The 9465-nt window shown below is 45.3% G+C and overlaps 1 pseudogene; it reads right to left on the bottom strand.

The window, feature by feature from the left end:
• Positions 1-3144: 3144 nt before the first annotated feature.
• On the bottom strand, positions 3145-5799 carry LOC136386333 (bromodomain-containing protein 4 pseudogene; annotated as a pseudogene).
• Positions 5800-9465: the final 3666 nt, after the last annotated feature.

The raw sequence follows: 9465 nt of genomic DNA, 5'->3' as shown, positions 1-9465 counted from the left end.
TAAATTACTATTCTTGCCCTACTTATATAAACAACAGGCCAAATTTGTTGACACTAGATTTATACAGTAAATTAGACTTAATTTGGCTATCTTTGATAAAATGAGGGTGATTTTAGAGAGAAAAATTGTTTCAATTTAAAGTATAATGATTCTAGTTTAGTTAATTGTCTTTAAAATCTTATTTTTCAGCTGTGGACTGGACTGGATCTTAAATTTTTCTAATAAAAGTATTTGGCTAAAGCCTTCTGAACTATTGTTTTATTAGTTTCTCATCTTTTGTCTTGGAATTATTGAAAACTAAAAATTTTTTATGAGCCCTGCCACTGTAGACCCCAGCTAGACCACATAAATATAATCTTCAGAGAAGTTATCACAACAGCTCATGCTTAGACAGTTTCAGTGACTGCTATTGTGAAAGTCACTTTGAGAGCTTGCTTGAGCTGGTATCAGGTCTTTTATCAAGGATGTTTAGACTTCAAGCCTGGGGAATCTGTCAGATTGTCATTGCTTGCCTTCATTTCAGCAAAAATGGAGCTCTGAGCCTTTCATTAGAGGTCTTCTAGACTGGCAATCTTTCTTTCTTTTTTTTCTTTTTCTTTTTTTTAATTGGTTGATTGCAGAGAGACAGAGAGAGGAAGGAAGAGGGGGGGGGAGAGAGAGAAAGGACAGCTTTCATTTGTTGTTCTGCTTAGTTGTGCATTTGTTGGTTGCTTTCTACATGTATGTGCCCAAACTGGGGATTGAACCCACAACCTTGGTGTTTTTATACAATATTGTTACCAACTGAGAACCAGCCAGGGCCTAAATTGGCAGTCTTAAAGACTCAGAGACCACTGTACTTTGCTCTGATTATTACTTACAGTTCAGGTATTCTGGCCTACTGCTTCTTCTACCATTGCTGTGGTTCCTGATTTTCAACTGTACATCTCGAATGCCCTCTCTAAGGTTTAGAATCTAACAAAGAACAAGTGAGGGTATGAGATTGTAAGAGCCATATAAGAGGAACATAATGGGCAGAAATCTGATTCCATCTTACATACTAATCTTCTCTCTTGATTGAACCTGGACCCTAAATATCAATACGTATATTCCTCAAGATTGAGGAATAATCAAAAGAAAAAGGGGTATTGTAATCATGCAGAGAGTTGAGGCCCATCAGTGAGTTGAAGCCAGTTTAGCACCTCCCACTGCCCAGGCACAGGGACCTATGAAAAAGAGTGGACACTACTCTCTGCTCTGTTCCTGAGGTATTGGTCACAGGTGATTGCTCGAGTCTGACGATCAAGTTCTCCAGCAGATGGAAAACCCATAGCCAAGAAGGACAATATCCCTGGACAGTGAGGATACAAGGACCCAGAAAAAGAGCTGGTCTATAGCTACAGCCCATGTGCAAACATGTGGGAGGGGGTGGAGTGGCAGACAGGCTGGCACTGTGAGAATCTAAGAAGTCATTTGTTCCAAGACAGCAGAAACTTCCCAGAAAGACAATGCCAGCTGCTTCTCCACTGTCTTGGAATTTCCAAGCAGGAAGTCCCCTGGCCTCAGCTAGACTGAACTGCACTGGAACCACACCAGGCACAAGCCAAAGGACAGCTCAAAGTAGTCTGCTTGGCAAATGGAACTTGATTGGAAGCTGACTGGCCAGAAGGCCAGGGAACAGCTTTGGACTCTGAGCACACACTGCAGAGCCCTCGAGGCTCTGGTGGAGAGGGTGCTGCTGCAACTAGAACCCAGAGCCAAGGCCAGTTTGAGGCAGTTATAGTTGCTCAGGTCTGCTGATAGTGAACTGCACCTCCTCAAGCCTCAAGTTTCAGAAGGTTAGCTCTGAGATGCCAGCAGATGACTAAGCCTTGAAGAAGTATGCACAAACCATACTTAGCCAAAAACCAACCAACCAACCAACCAACCAAACAAACAAACAAAAAACCACAAAAAACCCACCTTCCTGAAAGGCAGATGCTGGTCCCTAGGGTACCTTTCACATCATGCAGTTTTCTGCTGAAATGCTAGATTCATTACCAAAAAAAGGCGCTAATATTTATTTTTAGAGCAATAAAACATATTCAGTGCCTCTCAGAGGGCTTGGATGATGTAGCCACCCTGGCTTGCCCAACTCTAAGCAGTTGCCGTTATTGCAGGGCACTGAAAACTAGAAGTGTGGTCACACTGGCTATGCCCCTTAGAGATGTGCAGGGAGCTGGCCCAAGGGCTCTGATGCCCTCACCACTGATCAGTCCAGTGCTTCAGATTTTAAGAGCCCCTTTTCACCCACTAGCTTAGACATGATAGGTTCCAGGGGCCAGGTCAGCTGGCTACATGGCAATATTCCCCAAATGGTTTCAGCAGTGGCCTACCCCAGCCGCTTCTGCCCACTGCAGCCTGCTTCTAGACACATGGGAGGGAAGGCAGCCCATGAGGTCCTATTCCTATGCGTCTTGAACAGAGGCCACAAAAGTTGGGAAAGTGCCCAACAGGCAACAATAAAAACAGGATTCCAGGGCCTGTGAGTCAGCTGTGGCTGGTGATATTTTCCAGCTGATGGAGCCACATGGGCCACCAGAGAGAAGGCATGCTGAGGTACAACCCCTGTTCCTCACTTGGGAAAGCTCTAAATGTTAGCGTGTTGCCTGAATGAGATTTCCCCTGGGCTAATATCACTGCCAGTTCCAGGAGGGAAACAGTTAGGACCCAGAGTCCCAGAATAAGTTGGAGGGATGAAGGGAGAGAAAACATACATGTGACGGGGCCTTGCACATGGAGCAATATCATATATATGCCTGTGCAGGGGAATTGTCGTCACTCTCTGGGAGATGCCACCCACCCAGATAAACCCAAGTGACCAGGGAAGCTAAATGGGACAGCCAGTCAGTGTGTAAAAAGGAGGCCCCAGTGACCAGCCCGACAAGCAGCCTTCCTGGAAGCAGGACTAAATGTGTACCGCCCTGATGGACATGACTAATGCACCCCAGGGACAGGCCCGGGGCTCTGAGAAGTTCCCTAACTGGATGGATTCCTGCCCCTGTCACAGAAGAAAATGGACTTAAGCTAGACTGTTGGGAAGGCATCTGAAGCCACCATTTTATTAACAGTACTGCCCAACGAATTAGGCAGGACGTGTTTCAGAGTCCTCAGCGTCAGAGGTGTCTAGTCGCTGCTGTTCTCCGACCCAGAGGCTGAGAAGTCCTTTATTTTGGAGGGGCCAGCAATCACATCCTCGTCTTCGGCATGAGGTCTTTCTCTGTTCCGCATAAAGGAGTTGACGGAGCACTGCACTTTCCACGCGGTTGGTAGTTGCAGGGTCTCCAAGCCGATGTTAATCTGGAAGGAGGTGTTTGTCTTGAACGAGGGCTTCCTACACCAGACGATATGCAACATTTGGCTTAACTGCTCCTCCGACTCATCCACTTGCTGCCACACCATCTCCACCTGCAACCTGTTCTCTGCCTCGTCCTCCAATGTGTCCTCCGCCTCGTCCTCCGATGTGTCCTCCGCCTCGTCCTCCGATGTGTCCTCCGCCTCGTCCTCCGTGTCCTCCGCCTCATCCTCCGCGTCCTCCGCCTCGTCCTCCGATGTGTCCTCCGCCTCGTCCTCCGATGTGTCCTCCGCCTCGTCCTCCGATGTGTCCTCCGCCTCGTCCTCCGCGTCCTCCGCCTCGTCCTCGGACTCATCCTCGGTCTCGTCCTCCACCTCTGCCTCGTACTCCGTGTCCTCCACCTCGTCCTCCCACGTGTCCTCCGCCTCATCCTCCGCGTCCTTCACCTCATCCTCGGTCTCGTCCTCCACCTCCACCTCGTCCCCCGTCTCGTCCTCCCACGTGTCCTCCGCCTCATCATCCGCGTCCTCCGCCTCATCCTCGGTCTCGTCCTCCACCTTCGCCTCGTCCCCCGTCTCGTCCTCCCACGTGTCCTCCGCCTCATCCTCCGCGTCCTCGGACTCGTCCTCCACCTCCGGCTTGTCTTCCACTTCTGACTGGTCTGCTGGAAGGAGCTTCCTCCTCCTGGGTGCTGATTCCTTGCTTGTATTTCTATTGCTGTTTTTTTTGGTCTTTTGGGGATGAAGCTCCTTGCCCGTGTTAGTCTTTTTCTCTACTTCCTCTTTATTTTCGTCCTTTTTCTCTTGAATTTTCTTTTCGTCTTTCTCCTTCCATTGTCTTCTTTTGGCCTGTGAGGCAGCTGCAAGCTGCTCCTGTATTGGTTTAAATTGTTCCCGGCGCTCCAACACCTCCGGGGCTGGCTCCTTACCAGATTCATCACTTGACTGGTCACTGTCCAAGCAGCTGTCACTGAAGAAGACTGGCATCACAGGCTTCTTGGGATTTACCGACATCTTGTCAGGAGGCATCTTGACCATATCCTGAACCTTGTGAGCCATAGCCACCACCTTGTGGACCGGAGAGTAGTATTTTAGTAGTTAGAGGACGTAGAGAACATCTACGGGACTTGAGTAACAAATTCCTGAGTATCGGATACTCACCAGCCTCCAGCTTAGACTTGATTGTGTTTGTGTCCATGGGTTACTTGATGACGTCACAATCATCATGCAGGCCCGGCACTTCCACGTCAACAGACTTGTAAAGGACCAGGCATAGGCCACGTGCTTCCTGGTGACTATCTTTCTGAAGATACTGCTTCAGCACTTGAGCTGTGCCTAGACCTCACTGTTCTTGTCCGGTGTTGCATGCTGTTGCGAGTCAGACGTGTCCTTCTTTGAGGACTTCATAGGCCTGCTGCTCTCCTGCTGGGAGCCCAGCTTGTTGGTATTGGGCTCTGGGGACAGCAAAGGCGACTTGCAAATGGGGTCGATGGTAGTGAGGGTGGTGGTGTCTACTTTCCTCTTTACACCTTTCCTTTTATTCACTGGCTGTGAAGTTGCTGCAATTATGGGTGAATGGCTCTGCACAGGCTGGAAGGCTGGCGTGAGTGGGAGGGGGGTTAGGAGAACACTGGTGGGAAAGTCTGTAGTGGCTATGGGAGGAAACACTGTCAAGACGGGGGTCTGGACAATGAGGTCAGGGGTAAGGGCAGGTAAGGGATGAGGTGTGACCTGCACAGATAGAGGGTTCTGTTAAGACATCTGCATCTGCGGTGGAGTCGATGTTTATGCTTGGTACTGTAGAGATTCCAGGCTTTGCTGTCCCTGGTTTTTTCTTCCGACATCCTGTAACTTTTCCTTCTGTGGGCAGTTCATTCATTTTTTGCAGAGTTTCTCCAGAGCTTCTGCCTGTTAAGGCTATGTCACCGCCAGGCTTATCAATGTAACAATTTGTAAACAGACTGTTGAAGTCCTGGGTACATTCCTGAGCATTCCAGTAATAGTTGTTTTCCAAGCACATATTTATTGTTCCCATATCCATAGGCGTTTACTGATCTTATAGTAAACAGGGAGGTTGAGTTTGACAGTGTCCAGAAGCTGCTGGAAAGGCCATGCAAACTGGTGTTTCCATAGTGTCTTGAGCACCACTTTGAGCAGCTACTGAACTTGGTTGGTCTGCCTCTTGGACTGATTGGGGTTAGAAGTTTTGAAAGTAGGGGAATGGGGGTGGAGTTGGTGTTGGCTGGATTGGCTTGTTGGGATTGGACCTGGACCTGGGCCTAAACCTGCCATTGTAGACATTTCAGTAGTTTCTAGTCCATCCCCCATTACCAAAATATTTCTTAATCTCCTCCCAGGGCCCCTCTCTACAGATCCCTGGGATATGCTACTGATCCCATCATATTCTTCACCAGGTACTCCCAGCACCTGGCCACTGCCTGCAGCAGCTTCCTCTTCCTCACTTGACAGAATGACTGCTTTGAGCATTTTGATGTGACTTCCTCTTGATATCCTGTTGGGCGGATAAAATATATATATTATGCTCACTTTGTTAAAGATGGAGCTGCCCACATGGAAGCCCATAGCCCAGGTGATTGCTTGGGATGGGCATGATTTTATTCATGTGTGTTGGGGGCAGGCTGTGGGCAGGCAGGATCCTTGTAGCCTGGGGCTTGGTTTTAGGACTAAGCCTTTCCCACCCTTTTTGATGTGGGGTGGTACAATTCCATCATGCCTCAGATAAGTGACTTTGTATTAGAGGCTTCCCTATTTTGTATATTGGATTAAAGGTTTTGATTTCTGCACTATAAAGTGGGGCAGACCGGGAGCTTGCTTGCTCAGTTCCTGAGATTAGCATTAGAGGAGAGAGCAGAGAGCAGAGAAAGGCCACATGGAGGAGACCAGGAGAAGCAGCCAAGATGGTGGAGTGCTGAGTGAGAAGCCAATTTGGGCAGAGAGGAGATGGGGAACAGAGGTGAATAAACTGGTGAGGTTAGAAACCTTTGATTCTAGGAAACTCGGATAAGTCACTAGCTTTGTGAGCACTGAATAAGTGGGTTTTGGAGCCCAGTGTGTGTTTTTACTTACCTGCTGGGTGCAAGCTAGGATTAAAGCTAATGGCCCACCAGTTTGTGGCTCCGTTATTTCATTACTGTCTGTCCGAATCCAATGCAAACCTGCATGTGAATGGCCACCATGGCGGATACTGGCTTCACATATCCTTAGTTACAAAACTTCAGCCAGTCTTCAGGAAGTTCTCAATGATGTTTGTTCTGCAGTTTAGTTGTAATTTTGATGTAGTTATGGGAGGAAGCAAGCATAATATTTGCTTACTGTGTCATCTTGATTGGAGAGATCTCCTTTTTCTTTTAAACTAAAGGCATACTTATCAAATGACTCAAAACCAAAACCAATAGTGCTTTCATAGCTTACCACTGGATTCAAGAGGCATCCCCAAAAAGGGTATAAAAGATATTACTCTTCCAAGATTTACGGTGATTTTCAAAGATAACAAAAAGAAAGACTTAGACAATTCCTCTGATATTTGGCAACCGTCAGTAAGATGCTAGCTGCAAATGGAGTGTGACTCAAATTTCTGTCTGGCCATATTTTTGCTGCCCTCAACCTGACCATTGAGCCACCTGCACATGCAGTAACCTCTGTGCACCCCCAACCCTGGGACAGGAAAAAAACCAAAGCAAGTTCTCAGAAAATACAATGAGATGAATAGGAAAGCAACAGTTGTCCCTGAGAAGGAAAGGATCAATAATCAATGGAAACCCCCAACCCAAAATTTAACCAGAGGTCACAATCTAAAGAGCTAATTCTTACAGATCTTTTTCTCCTGCTAATCTAAATTTGCTGTGGATGAAAATGGGGCTCTGTAGTAAATCTAACCAAAAGTATCCTCACAGAGTGATCTGATCATAAATTTCTAACTGGGCAGGTCATGGTGGGTAGTCATACCTCAGGCCTATCACTTCCCTAATAAAAGATTATCATTGCCTTAAACAAGTCCCATGGTTTTTTTTTGTTGTTGGTTTTTTTTTTTTCCTGCATCTAGGTTAACAAACATTTGAAACGGAATGCCTCTTTTTCAGGTCCCTAGAAAGCATAACCACCTCAAGACAGCACATAATCTTGTCAACTATGTTATAATCCAATCATAGAGATTTCTCCACCTTCCTTTTCCCCACATTTATGTAATCTTTCTTATGTTTCCTCCTTAATTCCAAATGTATAAAAGAAACTGCAAACTGTCATTCTGGGAAGCGTTTTTCTTAACCTGTTGAGATTTTTGTTTCCAGGCATGTTCTCTGTTTGACGCAAATAAACTCTTATAAAAATTCTCTACAGGATTGAACATTCTTATGATGACATTGGAAAGGAGGGGTCAATGTGAAATTTTTACCTTCTTGTCTTGACTGGGCACTACAGACAGATATCTGACCTTGGTAAGACTTCTTCCCTTCATTGGCATCTTTCAGTTTTCCAGGATCCCATCTGAAATGTATTGCCTAAAGAAAGAGTCCCAATCTTGTGACATTCCTAAATTACTAACAGCAAGAAACCCATTAATAATATATGGGAAAGGGTGAAGGGGCAAAGTAGTAAGTTATCCACTCTCCAGTCAATGAACTATGCCTATAACTTCAAATTAAATAAAGAATAATTTAGCAATTTAATTAACCCATTCAACATTATTTACTGCTTTTTCTTTATGCAAAGGATGGGAATGTCAAATTATACTGATTATTTTACCTCTAATGTTTATAATAAAATAATGATTTTAAAAAAATTATTATTATTTATTATTTTAATTTGTGATTACATACATTCAAGTGTCCCACCAAATATATCTTCCCCCACCCCCGTGTTCCCCTCAGTCCCCTCCCCTGTACCCCTTTCTGCCAATGCCTTTTCCCCTTCCCTCCTGGATTTGCTGTCCTGTTCTCTGTAATGCTCTGTTATGTATATATAATTTCATTAACCTTTTTCCCTTCTCTGATCCCATCTTCTCTTCTACTTTTCCTCTGACCACTTTCCCTCTGGTCCCTTTGATCCCACCTCTGCCTCTGTTTTGTTCCTCAGATCACATTGTTCATTAGATTCCTCAAATGAGTTAGGTCTTATAGTATTTTTTCTTTCTCTGCCTGGCTTATTTCACTTAGCATGATAGTTCCCACATTCATCCATGTTGTGGCAAAATGTAAGATTTCCTTCTTTCTCATGGCCGCATAGTATTCCATTGTGTATATGCACCACAGCATTTTAATTTACTCGTCCACTGACAGACACTTGGGCTGCTTCCAGATCTTGGCTATTGTAAACAATGCTGCCATAAATATGGGGGTGCATTTCTTCTTTTGAATCAATGATTTGGGATTCATAGGATATATATTCTTAAAAGTGTGATAGGGGATAGCTGGGTCAAAGGGCAGTTCCAGTTTTAATTTTTTGAGGAATCTCCATACTGTTTTTTGAAGTGGCTACACAAGTCTGCCTTCCCACCAGCAGTACAGGAGGGTTCCCTTTTCTCCGCACCTTCTCCAATACTTATTATGTGGTGTTTTGTTAATGAGCGCCATTCTGACAGTTGTGAGGTGGTATCTCATTCTGGTTTGTTTTTTTTTTTAATTTATTTATTTTTAGAGAGGAGAGAGAGAGACAGAGAGAGGAGAGGCCAAGAGAGAGAAAGGGGAGGAGCTGGAAGCATCAACTCCCATATGTGCCTTGACCAGGCAAGCCCAGGGTTTCGAACCGGCGACCTCAGCATTTCCAGGTCGGTGCTTTATCCACTGCGCCACCACAGGTCAGGCTCATTCTGGTTTTAATTTGCATTTCTCTAATGATTAGTGATGTTGAACATTTTTTTATATCCCTATTGGGCATCTGTATGATCCCTTTGGAGAAGTGTCTATTCATTTCTTTTGCCCATTTTTTAATTGTATTGTTTATCTTCCTGGTGTTGAGTTTTACAAGTTCTTTATAAATTTTGGTTATTAACCCCTTATCAGCTGTATTGGTGAATATGTTCTCCCGTTGTGTGGGGTGTCTTTTTATTTTGTTCATGGTGTCTTTTGCTGTGCAAAAGCTTTTTAGTTTCATATAGTCCCATTTGTTCATCCTGTCCTTTCTTTCACTTGCCCAAGG

The sequence above is a fragment of the Saccopteryx leptura genome, chromosome X (assembly GCF_036850995.1).
Source record: "Saccopteryx leptura isolate mSacLep1 chromosome X, mSacLep1_pri_phased_curated, whole genome shotgun sequence".
Classification (NCBI taxonomy): domain Eukaryota; kingdom Metazoa; phylum Chordata; class Mammalia; order Chiroptera; family Emballonuridae; genus Saccopteryx; species Saccopteryx leptura.
The sequence above is the reverse complement of the archived record's forward strand: the minus strand, read 5'-3'. Positions and strand labels throughout refer to the sequence as shown.